The sequence below is a fragment of the Dermacentor albipictus genome, unplaced genomic scaffold (genome assembly GCF_038994185.2).
Source record: "Dermacentor albipictus isolate Rhodes 1998 colony unplaced genomic scaffold, USDA_Dalb.pri_finalv2 scaffold_14, whole genome shotgun sequence".
NCBI lineage: Eukaryota > Metazoa > Arthropoda > Arachnida > Ixodida > Ixodidae > Dermacentor > Dermacentor albipictus.
Window position 1 is genome coordinate 9,074,051 of NW_027225568.1, and position 14,836 is coordinate 9,088,886.

The window sequence follows — 14,836 nt, forward strand, 5'->3', positions numbered from 1 at the left end:
ATCCTTCCAGATTCGCAGGAAAATACACTTTGAAACTGCAGTACAGGCAGCTTCATAACGAACAGAATGACGCGCCTACCGGACGTGCCTACCGCATGGGTAACCACCGCAAAATATCTGTGCGTAAATCGTCGCACCATGCTCCCGGTCTGCTCCTCTCCATCAACCTTAGTCTGTTCGACGGATAGTAAGTCTATGTTGTGGTCAGTGACCAACCATAGGATCTGACTTTGCCTACGACTAGCCGCCAACCCTCGCACGTTTAATGTGGCAATACTAAGGGACGGTATTTCAGCCATCTTCAACTAACGAGAAAAGTAGGCCTGGTGTATGGTGCTTGCTGTTCACGACTAGCCCTCGGCTAGCCACCTCCGGGACCTCCCGCCTTCCCGGCCTTGATCGTGGGCGGCACTTTGTCCACAGGCTTTCTCTCAGGTATAACATTCGGCTTTGGTTTCAAGCTCATCCGCCTCCCAAGACGGGACTCTGTCGGCGGCCCTGCGCTGGTGCTTGTAGCAACTTCATTCCGGTCCTTAGTCTCTTCATGGGGGCACTTGACTGGGGCACCAAGAGTCGCCGTCCGATTGCCGTCGTGGACGGCCTCGTCCTGCTGGATCGCCATCGTCCCGCTGTCGGGCGGTTCTTTACTACTCCTCCCAGTAGACTGGCCACTAGCAGTCGTGACCTGTACCATCACAATCGGCTTCTGAGTAGTATCTGCCATCTTGCCGTTCACACCCAACGTTGCCGTCTCACTGGCTGTCACTGTCGATACCGTGTCTACAGTTCTTTAGCAGCGTCCTCCACCTCGGCCACGTCTATGACGAGCTCTGTTGCGACGCGACTAGCTACTGGGCCCGTCACGGCGGCCTAAGGTTTTATGCAGTCAGCGTCGACGTGGCCAAAACATCTGCCTCGAGAACAGCGAGGGACTCTGCAATCATGGCGGACGTGTCCCGTGCGTGGCAGCGCAGACACTGCATCGGTAGACCGGGACCCACGACCAAGGCCAACTCTCCGCCGACGCGGATCTGATGAGGAAGGCCCTCCATTTTCACGCCGCTTTTCAGTTTGAGAATGACGGTCCTCGGCGTTGAGGTCTTGTTTCCCATGCCTTCGACACGCCACCACTCCCGGCTCACCTCCTCCACTTTGCCGAAAGCCGCGAACGACGCCCGCATGTCCTCGTCGGCAACGCCGCATAGCAGCCAGTGAAGCCTAAGCTTCGCCTGCTGGTCCTGCTGGTCAACGATGACGCACCGTCATCCTTTCACTTGCAGCTCCTTAAGGGAAACCAGTCTTTTCGTGGCATTCGCATCATTCAGGGTTACCGCCCAGACGTGATCTATCTTGTACGCCCCTATGCATGCATACCACGTCAAGCAGCAGGCCTGTCGGCAGTAGAGCGTCCCTTAAATCATCGACATTGTATGGTCTCGCACATACATCACCGTGCAAAAACACGGTGTTTATCACCGCTCGTCCTTTCGGCGGTTGAGGCAAAATAAACGCGTATTACTTATCGTCTTCGGTGCGCCTGTTTCCGCTACCAAAAGTGGCGCTGTCGCTGCCTTGAAAGAGGCCATGACCCTACGATCCGAACAGCTCGGCTGCCAGATGCAGAATGACCCCTCGTCCACTGCTGTGCAAAAATGATCCGCGTTCAGGATGGGCTGCCAGAAAACATAAGAGACTTGACTACGCAGCCGACAGCATTCGAACATGTGCGGAGCGACCCCAATTGATTTCGAGTCTATCGCCTGAACCACTCGGCCACGACTGCGCTTATACGCCTAGTACTTCTTGCACCACAATGATACGCATTCAGGAATGGCTGCCAGAAAAAGAAAGACTCGACCATGCAGAAGACAGGATTAGAACCTGTGCGGGGAGACCCCACCGGATATTAAGTCCATCGCCTTAACCACTCGGCCACGACTGCGCTTTTTTTATTCTTTATTGCCTGTTTTATAACAAATACACGATTCACAGCAATTCTCTGCTGTGAATACAGGACAAAAAAAGACAATTCAATATGCAGGTGTACCTTGTCGATTAATTTTGGTTTAAAAAAGCTTAATGTTTGCAAGCTGTTCAAATGTTGTTAACCACTCAGGTGGTTCGCTGAGATAATGTACAATACATTTTCAACAAAATATTCTCTGGCCGGTTTTGCGTCAACATCCTCATTACGCACCGCCATTCGTGTTTTCCACACGCTGTGCATGCAGAGTAACATCATATCACATGGCACGCCTTCTGTCTCTTCAAAGGGTAAAAACCGGATTCCGAAAGGTGTTAATGGAAATTCTTTCTTTAGAGTCCTTTGTATAATGTCCCAAACTAAGACTGAGTCCCTGGACTCCAGAAATATGTGCTCCATTGACTCCGGTTTCTGACAGATGTGGCAATTCACACTCTAGGGTACAAAGATGCCCTACTCCTGCAGCCACGGCGTGACAGGAAGCGTTCCAGTGTGCAGCATAAAAAAAAACCTTTTGTTGTTGCCATTACAGGCATTTTTTTCACTCGCTTTAACAAATTCTGCTCACGGCCCAGTGCATATATTGCACGGTATACTGGTACAGGACACATGATATCAACTAAATCTCGGTATAATCGCTTGTTTGCGACAGTATTCAGGTATTCCAAAGAAAAGTGTGCGTTTACAAAACGGAAAGAACTTATTACTTCAAACAAAAAACCTCGGACAACTACTTGAGTTATGCCATACGACGTCACTACATATTCTGGCAGTGCTTGACCCAATCGCTCTGGATAACGCACCGCAGAAAACAGTCACTTTCGTCCCGCAAGAACATGAAACGCGACACTACCTGTTTCAAAAATAAATGCGACAAACCCAACCCTCCTTTCTGCACAGCATGAAACAGATTCAGACGACTCGTGCGCTCCAATCCTGATCCCCACATGAACTTCCCTATGCCCTATGCCCTATGCCCTATGCAACTTCTGTACACACACTTGGGATATTCATAAAGCTTGTAGCATATAAAACACTTCGGCGACAATAAACAAATTGCAGACCGTGGCTCTCACGAATATTGAGATATTCTTGCCGCCCCACTTCGTTGTTTGTGTTTTTGCCCGCTCAGCTTGTTCTATCCATTGCGTCGTGGCATTACGACACTACTCCAAAGGAACACCAAGGTAACTAGTTGGCGTATCCATGAACGGTACTGTTTCGAACATTACTGGCCGGCTGCCCTATTCACCGTGCCAGAAGCCTAGGCTTTTTCGCCAACTTATGGCACTCCCCGTTAGACTGCAAATCTTTCTTGCATCCTTGACTGCCTCCCGAATGCTCTCTTGGTCAGTGCAAAAAAGCGCGATGTCATCTGTGTAAGCTACTATTTTTACTTCCTGAGTTAAAAGACGGTAGCCACGAATATTTTCGTTTTCTCGTACCTTCAAACAGCAAGGTTCGAGAAACATCGCGAAAAGTAAGGGCGACAAAGGGCACCCTTGGCGCACACTGGATAATACTGGTATATTTTCAATAAGACTTTTGTTGATTATAAGGTGAGCAGAACAGTTATCATAAGCCATGGCAACTGCGTCCTGAATCACTTTGCCTACATTAATGTGTTTTAGCAAGGCAAGAAGTATGCTGTGAGCAACCCTGTCAAAAGCTTTTTCTAGGTTTAACTGAACCATTGCTACACATTCGAGGTTCGCGTCACAGCATACCAATATACTTCTAGCGACGTGAATATTCGAAAATATTGTCCTCTTCCCTATACCGCATGTTTGGTGGGGGCCTACTATGGACTTAATCACTGACTGCAGCCTTTTTCCTCGCACCTTCATGTAGATTTTATAATCCACGTTCGTAAGACTTATGGGCCTGTATGCAGTGACAGATTTCAGCTTTACCGTATCGCTGGTTTTCGGTATAAGCACAACATTACTTTTCCTGAATGGTGATGGTGTTTGCTTAGTTTCTTGAGCTTCTGATATTACAGCGTGCAGTATCTCGCTTATTTCTGCCTTGAAAGTTTCATAGAAAGCTGCTCCTAGGCCATCTGGTCCAGGCGCCTTTCCGTTACCCAAGTCTGCTATGGCTTCTGTAATTTCTTTCGCAGAGATTGGTCTCTCGAGTTCCTCTTTTATTTCGTCTTCTAATTTTGGCAGAAGCGTTAAAAAGATTTATTTATGAATACTGAATACTGCGATCTTGTACACAAGATCATAGCAGGTGGGAAACATTGTGTGAGATACAGAATTACAGACACAAAGAAAACAAAATTGCACATAGAGATTCAACAAGAGAATACAGCGACAAGGTCAATTAACAGCAATCGGTTCAAATGCTCTTGAAATGAATGTAATGATGTCTGTCTGACAACATCATCTGTGAGGTTATTCCAATCAGTGATGGTCCTTGGAAAAAAGGAATATTTAAAACAATTAACTCTCGGATTTAATGGTGTTATAGAAAGAGAATGGCGATTTCTAGTTTGGTACCCCGAGGAATAGGTAAGGATATTGGAGGTGTCAACTTTGAGATTATTATTAATTAATTGATAGAAAAACTTTAAGCGACATATGCGATTTCTGTTAGGAATAGAGGGTAAACCGCTTTTCTTGAGGAGGTCACTGACTGATGCTCGCCTGTAAGTGTTATATATAAACCTTACTGCTTTCTTTTGGATTCTTTCAAGTTTATTTATGTTTACCTTTGTAAAAGGGTCCCAGATAATTACTGCATATTCTAAGATTAGTCTAATAATAGTGTTGTAGGCAAGGAGGCGTGTACCAGGGGTTGCTAGCTTGAGCGAGCGTCGTAAGAAAAAAAGCTTTCGGAGAGCGTTTGCTGAAACATAGTCGACATGCCTGGTCCAAGAAAGGTTATCAGAGATCCATAGACCTAGATACTTATATTCTGTGACTTCGTGAAGAAAATTATTATTAGCAGTGTAGTAATATAGAAGAGGGAGCTTTTTAAGTGTTATTCTCATAAATACGGTTTTTTCAAAGTTATTTGACATTTGCCACTTCTCACACCAAGAAACTATTTTTGCAAAATCATTATTCAGCCTAATTTGATCATCAGTCGAACTTATTTTCTCATACAGCACGCAGTCGTCGGCATATAACTTAACACGTACTGACAGGTTTTTAACAATATCATTAATAAATATTAAAAACAGTAGGGGGCCGAGGACGGATCCCTGGGGAACACCAGAATCGACAGGAACGTAATTGGAGCAAGTTTTATGCAGTTCGACAAACTGACGGCGATCAGATAGGTACGATTGTATCCATGTTAATATCTGTTTACAGATGTTTACAAACTCTTCTGTTACGGGCACCTGCCTACCGAGCAACGCTCGGTAGTGCTCAACGAAAGATTTTCCAATTTCTTCTGGGTCTTTTGACATTGTGTTGTTAAAACAAATTTCCTTATTTATGTTTTTGGAGGCATAACCCTTTTCGTCACTGAGCGCGTGCTTAGTTGGCGCCTCTCCCAGTCACAGCCTCTCGGATCGTGCTCTTATCGCAGCTCCTTGATAAATTTCAGCATCCACCCTTTCAAGGTCGCGTTTAATTTCTCCACTCTGTTTCGAAAACAATCCCGGTATTGTGCACTCCGCGTTTAGAAAATAATCGAGCATGCTTCGCAGTTATTTCTCTCTTTGTTTAGCTTTATGACGTATCACACAAGCCCTCTCGATCGCACACATTTTCACTTCAATTTTAAACTGCTCCCACAGCTCAGCCCAGTTTGTTGTAGCATCTATTTGCATTGCATCAATTTTTCCTTTTACATTTCTTACAAACCATTCATTACTTAAGATCGTTTCGTTCATTTTCCACAGTTCCCAGTTAAAATTAGACCCTCTATGTTTCATGACCAATGTAAACGTTACTAGGCTGTGGTCACTGAAGCTCAATATAATAATAATAATATTTGGGGTTTTACGTGCCAAAACCACTTTCTGATTATGAGGCACGCCGTAGTGGAGGACTCCGGAAATTTTTGACCACCTGGGGTTCTTTAACGTGCACCTAAATCTAAGCACACGGGTGTTTTCGCATTTCGCCCCCATCGAAATGCGGCCGCCGTGGCCGGGACTCGATCCCGCGACCTCGTGCTCAGCAGCCCAACACCATAGCCACTGAGCAACCACGCGGGTCACTGAAGCTCACGTGCTTAACTGCGTAGCTAGTGACCGTTGGCGCAAGGTTTGCTGATACGTACAAGCGATCTAGTCGAGCGTCACTCTGCCCTTGAAAATGAGTAAAAAGAAAACTGTTGCCGCTCAATATGCTTCCAACGTCTACTAAATCATAGTCAGCCACGATTGCGCAGACTTGATGCGCACTTGTATCCTGTCCCAGAAAAAAAAAAAACCTCCCAACAGTGAATGAGACGTGATCTATGCTTCCCGGTTTTTTTACAAATAAGGCCGCGGGTTCCCCATGGCATGTAGGACCCACGTTGTTCCTGGAAGATTTTAACAGGTAAGGTACTGGTATGTAAATTAAAGAAAAAAAGATTTTGTGGTTGGTTTAACTGGCATCACCTTCCTCCCTTTTCAATACGTCTAGGCCTGGGCCTCCACTGTACCCGGCTCTGTACATGGGTACAAGCAAAACACTATCACACAAATCAAGGTATAGCTTTTTCCGTTTTGCACTCCACAAATATTCCCTTCAAAAACAAACACGCAAGCAAAAAAGAAACACTATCAACTATTTTCCGAAAGAAACCACGCACAGATGCTGGCATTATTTTGGTACCTACTACAAATTCGGGAAGTGCTCTTGACAGTCTCATTTGGATCACCGAGCGCAGAAATGGGTCGCTTGTATCTAGAAAGAAGAAAAATGTTTCACCAGTTGACGCAAGAAGGGGTGCGCCAACCCCAGACCGCCATCCTTCACACGTCGGAAGAGATTATCTCGGCTACATCGCTCCCAGCTCGATGCCCACACGAATACCGTGAAGACGCGGTGCAGTTGCGGCACATTAATACGAGAGCAATGTAGGGCCTTCATTACGTACCACGTCTTTGTCACGCGAAACCTGTTGCATGCTGTAGCTCTCGCGAATATTGATAAGTGACAGGTGTTTCATCGGTCGGCTTTTTCATTTAGTTCTTTTGTCCGCTCCTTCCTGTGCTCACTACTGTCAAGCATCAAGGGGTGCGCCAAGGTACTTAACCGGCGCCGTGATTCAGGCTACGTTCGAAAAGTGGTCTGGTGTGGACGCTCATCTTCCATGCCAAAACCCCAAACATTTCTGCCAGTTAACGAAGCTGTTAGCGACGTTACCAATCTTCCTGACGATACTAACGGTATTCAATACAATTTGCTTATTTTACAGCACACAGCCACATCGTCAGCGTATGCCAATAGCTTCACCTCTGCTGCTTGAAGAGAAAACCCCTTAATATATTCATTTTCGATGGTGGCCTGACATAGCGTTTCTATGTAGACACAAAACAGGAGTGTACTGAGTGGACAACCCTGGCGAACGGAGTGCTTCACGTTAATGGGGGCCCCCAGCGTCTGATTAATTATAAGTCTGGTATAGCAGCTCCGGTACGCCATGGTCAACCCCTCACTGATTATGTGGCCAAAATTAACGTGTTCAAGAATGGTAAGCAATATCTCGTGAGAAACACAATCAAACGCTTTCTCCAAGTCTAGCTAGAGGATCGCTACTGCATCGCACATGGCGTCACAACACTCCAGCAGACACTTCATCTTATGGATGTTAGTGAAAATGGTTCTTCCACAAATACCACACGTATGGTGTGGGTCGACTACTTCCTGAGTAACTGACTGGACCCGTCGTGCGAACACCTTCATCAATATTTTGTAGTCGCAGTTAGTAGGCGCTATATGTCTGTAGGAGGAAATTTGCTTGAGCTTTTCGGTCTCTTCTGTTTTCGGTATTAATACTGTATGGGACTGGCCAAAGGATGGTGGAAGTATTTTCAGTTCGTATGCTTCATTGAAAATGGCGGTTAAGATAGGAGCTAGGCGGCCTTTAAACGATTTGTACCAAGCGGCACAAAGACCGTCAGGTCCTGGCGACTTGCCAGAATTCAGGTCTTCGATTGCCTTCATCACTTCATGTTCTGTTAGTGATCGTTCTAAGGTTTCATTAACTTCGCTCGACAGCTGTGGCATTCATTGCGAAAATAAATTCTTGAAATCGTGCATGTTGACAGGCCTGAATGCAAAAAGATTTATATAATGATCAAAACAAGTACACCCTATATTATTGTTATCTGTTAATACCACCCCTTATTATTCGGTAGCCTCAATCTGCTTACGTCTCGAGTGCTTTTTTTCTAGTCCCATTGCTCTTTTCGTAGGCGTTTCCCCGCATGATAGCCTTTCTGCTCTCGCGTGCACGACCGCACCTCGGAAGCGCTCTTAGTCGAACACCTCGAGCTTCTTCTTAACAGCGCGCATATCTTCTTGATAGGCGCCCGGTTGCATGCATTCGAGCTTCGCCAATTTTTCCAGTAATAATTTTAAATCCTTTTCTCTGGCCTTAGCTGCATATCAGAGTGTGCTACTTCTTTGAATTGCATTCATTTTAATGGTTTGCTTCAGCAACTCCCATTCCTCACCAAGCTTCCTAGAACTGTCTGTTCCAAGAGAATTCAGAGCAGCCACTACTTTTTCGTTGAAGGTTTGATCCCGTAGCAGTTCTGCATTCATTTTCCAGAGTTTCCAGACGAATTTGTTTTGTTCTTTCTTGCTGCCCACCCTGTATTTTACTAGGCAGTGGTCAGAATATGATATGGCGGTAAATGTATAGCACTAGCATTTTTCTACTAAATCATATGAAAGATAGATACGGTATAATCGTGCGTGACTTGTGCCCTGAAAGTGAGCGTACATCACGTCTCGCTCAGCCCTAAAACAGTCAGCGATATCTTCTAATTCGAATTCGTGCAGTATCTGCGCCAGGATGTCGCTGCTTTTGCCATATACTACACGTGGCGTAGACCTATCCTCGGCGTTCAATACGCAATTGAAATCCCCAACACAGGCTATCGTTTTTTGCACAGAGAAGTGATGTTTTAGGTTCAAAAAGAAAGTTGCCCTCTCTTGCATCGCATTAGGTGCACAAATGCACAACATGCGCCATTGGACATGGCAATAGCTGAAGTCCCAAGCGACAATTCGACCGGAAGTGCACGAGTAGTAACCCTCTATGACAAGACCAGGGAGCTTATTCACGAACAGCACACATCCCGCTGAAGTCCCTAAGGCGTGGCTCACTACAGTATAGTAGTTATACGTGAACCTCTGCACCATACTGCTGGTCTCCTCCTCGCCGTCTAGCTTGGTTTCTTGCACTGCTAAAACGTCGAGGTCGTGGTCCACTAGTAGTCTATACACGTGACTCTGTTTCCTTTTAGCAGATAGACCTCGAATGTTTAGCGTGCCTAGGCTAAGCGACTGGTTGGTAGCCATTACTGATGTAAAGCGCTGGGGAGAAGGCCCGGAGCGTGGCGCTGACCTTAACGTCTAGCTGACCGCTAGACGCCTCCGTGGCCCTCCGGTGGCCGTCGCCTGAGCTCGTCTTTGGTCGGCTTCGCGCCGAGCCCTACGGTCAGTCTCCAGGTTCGGCTTAGGCTTGAGGGTGGAGCGCCTTCCGGGTAGCGTCTTAGCGGGCGGTGCCTCGGAGTCACCACTGGCCTTTCCGTCGACTTTCTCCTCCTGCTGCGGGGACCTCAAGACCGGTGCCGAGACGCATTCGAGGCGGGCGCCAGTTGGGGTGGCGTTGTCTTCCTCTGCCTGAGTAGCATCCGTAGCTGGCTGGCGGCTCTCATTTTCTTGCGGGGCCTTCCTGGCGCTCTCCAGTGTAGCTGCTGGCTCCTTGGGGGGAGGTGCATTGTTCCGTCCTCCTTCGGTGGGCGTGGTCGTACCGCTCGTGTCTGCAGCCACGTTGCTGTTTCCAGCTCCCTTGGCCGCTTCCTCCGCCTCGGTTACGTCCATCATATGTTCTGAGCTTGACGGCTCACTCTGCGCCGAGCTCACGGCTACTGCGTAAGAACGTACACAGTTCGCGTCGTTGTGCCCGAAAAGCCTGCACCATGAATAACGGGGGTTCTTACATTCTTGCCGTAAGTGGCCAGAGCCCCGGCAGCGCAGGCACTGCATGGGGCGACCTGGGGCTGCCACCAGCGCAAGCTCTCCGGCGACGCGGATCTGGTGGGGCAGGTCGTTAACTTTCATCCCAGTCTTGAGCTGCAGCAGCACTGCTCGGGTCGTAGAGCCCTTGTCGGAAACGCCATCTGCTCGCCAGCAATCCCGGGTCACTTCAGTCACTTTGCCAAAGGAGGCCAGTGTGGTCTTCACGTCTTCGTCGTCCACCCAATGCAGAAGCCAGTGGATACGAAGCTTCACCTGTTGTTCCATGGGATCGATCACCAGGCAGCGACGCCGCTTCACCTGCAGCTCCTTGAGTGCCGCCAGCTTTTGGGCAGCCTCGGCTGTCTTCATCGTCACCGCCCATACACGGCTGATTTGGTACGCTCCAAGGGTGATGACGCCAGAGAGCGTACCAACAGCTTGAAGCGCGTCTCGAAAATCCTCTACACGAAACGGGCGAACACGAGCGTCGCCGAGCAAAAAAACTGTTTAAAACGATGCGTCCTGTAGGTAGCCGAGGCAAAATTATCTGGTAATCCTTATCTTCTTTTGTCGAAAGCCTGTTGCCGTGGCTAAAAGCCGCATATGCCGCTCCATTGGAGCCCATGATCCATTCAGCTTGGGAGCCGGAAGTAGAATGACTCAGCCACGACTGCGTACACACGCCTCAGCACTTCTGCGTCACAATGATAGCATTCAGGATTGTGTGCCAGAAGAAAGAGGCTCAAATACGCAGCCGAGAGGGTTCGAACCTGTGCGGGGAGACCCCAATGGATTTCAAGTCCATCGCCTTAACCACTCGGCCATGACTGCGCACAAACTCCCCAGCACTTCTGCGCCACAATAAAACGCATTAAGGAATGGCTGCCAGAAAAAAAAGGCACGACTACACAGCCGACATGATTCGAACCTACGTGGGGAGACCCCAAGGCATTTCGACTTCATCGCCTGAACTGGTTGGCCACGACTGCGCTTTTTTTTCTTTATTACCAATTTGGCACTTACACACACACACTTAATAAATGCGCTGTTATAAGTATAAGAAAAGACACGTGAGCCTTTTCATGACTAGAATGTGGATCTATAATGGCTTCAAAAAAACCAGCTTATCAAGAACAGGTATCCAATGCTGTGGGTCATTCTGGACTTTGAGAACATCTCGTATGTACACACAGTTTTCACTGAAATTTTGCATGGCCGATCGTGCGTTGATATCCGCATTTCAGACCACCATCCTCGTTTTGCACGCACTATGCAAACACAGTAGCCTCAACATGTCGCATTGCGTTTCATCTGAGAATCTACACGTGGCAAGCATCGGATACGAAAGGGTGATACTGGCAAATCTTTCTCAAGTCTCGCCTTAAGAATGTCCCACAGGAAAACAGCATCGTGACAGTCCAAAAAGATGTGTTCTATTGTTACGGCCTTCTGACATATCAAGGAGTGTAATCCTCATTGGACAAAGATTCCTTTACTTTGAAGCCATGGTTTTACAGCGAGCGTGCCTGTGTGCTGTTGGAAAAAGAAAGATTTTGATGACGCTCTTACTGGCATTTTTCGAGCTCGTTTTAGAACGTCTGGTTGTGGTCCTAGTTGACAGATGGAGCGGTACATAGGTATTGGTAAAACACATCAATTAGATCTTTGTACAATTGTTTAGGCGAAACTGTGCTCAGGTATTCTAAGGAAAATCGTGGCTTCAGTACTTGACATGCGGATACAATTTCGCGCCAACAACTGCTCCGTGTTCTAAGCGTATCTGCGTTTCACGACACAAAATATTCCGGGATATGATTACACAGCCTCATGAAAGCACTGCAACCATCACTTTGGTCTCTCAGAAAGAAAAACCTTGAAAAAATGTGTTTCAAAAATAAATCACACAGACCAAGCCCTTCGTTTCGCACCGAAAGGAACAAGTTTGATCGACTGGTGCGTTCCCAGGTAGAATTCCGTATGGAGGTGGCAAACACTCTGTGTAATTTTTGGACACAAGTTCTGCTCATACTGAACACTTGAAGTACATAAAACACCTTTGTAACAAAAAACACATTACAGACTGTGGCGCGTGAAAACATAGAAAAGTTATGCCCTCCCCATTTTTCAGACTGATCCTTCAGCTTTTCGGTCTCTGCTGCCCAGTATTCTGTGGTATTTCCATTATGCTGAAGAGGAACCTCCAAGTATCTAGTAGGAATACTTGTCCATCGCATGTTTGCGTATGCCTCCGGCACTTGCCCCCAATTTACATGCCAAATGTCTAGACATTTATTCCAGCTAATGGCACTTCCGGTAGCACTGTAGAATGGTGTAGCTTCCTTAAGAGTTTCTTTAATACTGTCCTTGTCTTTGCAGAACATGGATGTGTTATCTGCATATGCCAGTATCTTTACTTCAGTAGCATAATAAGAATAACCATGCACCCTGGAATTTATGCGACTATTTAAACATGAGGGTTTCAAATCAAGGGCAAAAAGAAGAGACGAGCACGCACACCCTAGTTTACCCAGCAGTACTGGAATGTTTTAACTTAAGGTAGTGTTGATTATACGGTTTATTGCACACTCTTCATACACCATCTTTATTGCCTCAGTGATAACGCTAGCTACATTACAATGTTCTAATAATAACTGTAGTATGCTATGATTCACCCTATCAAATGCTTTCTGAAGATCCAGTTGTATCATAGCTATGTTGTCGCGAGTCATGTCACAGCATTCTAGGATAGTTCTAGCATTGTGTATATTTGTGTACGTTGTCCTTCATTTGATGCCACATGTCTGGTGAGGTAATACGAGGTGGGTGATAACGCTCTGCAATCTCTTGGCAAGCGCCTATGTAAATATCTGATAGTCTACATTCGTAAGACTTATAGGTCGATAGGCCTCAACAGCCAACAATTTCCTGGGATAATACGATTTTGGAATGAGTACTACATGGCATTTTCTAAAAATAAAGGGGTCCTTTTTTGATCATAGCACTCATTTATCACGCGATGTAACACCTGTGCCAGTTCTCCCATCAAGCATTGTAAATGGCAGCCCCTAGTATATCAGGCCCAGGTGCTTTGCCGGAGCTTAGTTTATCAATGGCCTGTTTTACTTCATGCACACTAATTGGCAGTTCAAGCGTTTGCCTTACTTCATCGTCTAGCCTTGGCATGAGCGACAGAATTTCTTTCGAGAAGCATCTGTATCTTTTATTTTTGGGCTTAGCAGTTTTTGATAACATTCAACAAACGCATTCTCTATCAATTCCTTGTCAAGCGTCACTTCCTTTTTATATCTTATTTGTTTTAGCTCCTTTCTTACTGCAAGCCCTTTTCCTTCACCGAGTGCCCCCTTAGTAGGCGTTTCCCCTAGCCATAGTCTTTTAGCTTGTGCTCTGACGATCGCTCCACGATATTTCATCAATCAAGCTTACTTTTCAGGTCACATAGTTCCTTGCTAAAGTGTCCAGGGTTAGCACTCTCAACCGCAATCATATGATATAACGTGCGCCTAAGCTCTTGCTCTTGCTGGTTTTCAATCCTGCGCAGCACGCAAGCTCGTTCAATCGCCGCAATCCATACTTCATTTTTAAATTGCTCCCAAAGCGCTGTGAAATTGGAAGTTTTAACCAAACATAATTCGCCTATCTTTTCCTTTACTTTTTTAACAAAGACTTCATCATCCAACAGTGTATCGTTTAATTTCCACAAATTTCAACTGAACTTGGACACTTTTCTCTTGGTTCCTAGTGTCGCTATCACCAAGCAGTAATCACTAAATGTAACCTTTTTTCTATGTAGTAATGTGTGGTATGACAACTGCAGGAACATATATGCGATCTAGTCTAGCGTGACTTACACATTGGTATTGCGTATACTGTACTTGCTCATCGCCGTCAAAAATGCAACCAACGTCGTCTAGTTCAAGTTCGTTTACAAGCGCGTTTAACAGTGTCGCACTTCCATCACGGTAAGTCAATCTGTTCGCTCTGTCTTGCAGCCTGCACACACAATTAAAGTCTCCAAATAAAATTATGGTTCTTTCGTGCGTCATGCAGGTTTTCAGGTTTTCTATATATTCAACGTGTTCGTTAATGTAATTCAGCGCATACACACATACTGCACGCCAGAGGAAGCCACAAGAGCTAAAGCCGATGACGAGTAGCCTACCGTCATCACTCGACTTGACAGATTGCGCTACAATATCGGTGCATCTTCGAACAAGTATCAGGCAAACCGCTGAAGTGCCTCTGGCATGAGACACGCATACATTATACCTATCCTTGAAAGGCTCGACAATTCCGTCCGTTTGCTCTTCGCTTTCTCCTTTGGTTTCCTACACTGCCATTATGTCAATGTCATTTTCCAACAAAAGGTGGCTTAACTGGCACTGCCTCCTGCGGGATGCGAAACTCCTCACATTCAACGTCGCTACACAAAGGGGAACTGTCACATTAATAGCTATTTTCGAATTAGCAAACAGACGGAATTATACATTTGGACAGGCAGTAATAGCAAAAACCAGCACACGTCACAATCTACTTTTCCACTTTTCCGCTAGAACTGAGGACAGGCTGGCTTAACACACTTCGTGCCCCGCTAAGGTGGGGACGATGTTGAAGTCGTCCGCCTATCAGGCGGTACCTTCGGCTTCAGTTTGAGGCCCAGTTGCCTCGTTATAGCCGTCTTCGGCGA

General features: G+C 46.4%; 1 protein-coding gene and 2 non-coding genes across 6 annotated transcripts in view; 1 reads left to right on the forward strand and 2 right to left on the reverse strand.

Moving 5' to 3' along the window:
- Nucleotides 1–14,836, forward strand: part of LOC135913489 (hemicentin-1-like) — a 708,068-nt gene that overhangs the window by 27,912 nt on the left and 665,320 nt on the right. The window lies entirely within an intron of this gene.
- Nucleotides 1,861–1,942, reverse strand: TRNAL-UAA (transfer RNA leucine (anticodon UAA)). Its single transcript has one exon. It is a non-coding gene; the product is annotated as a tRNA-Leu (tRNA).
- On the reverse strand, nucleotides 10,881–10,962 carry TRNAS-UGA (transfer RNA serine (anticodon UGA)). The gene has a single exon. It is a non-coding gene; the product is annotated as a tRNA-Ser (tRNA).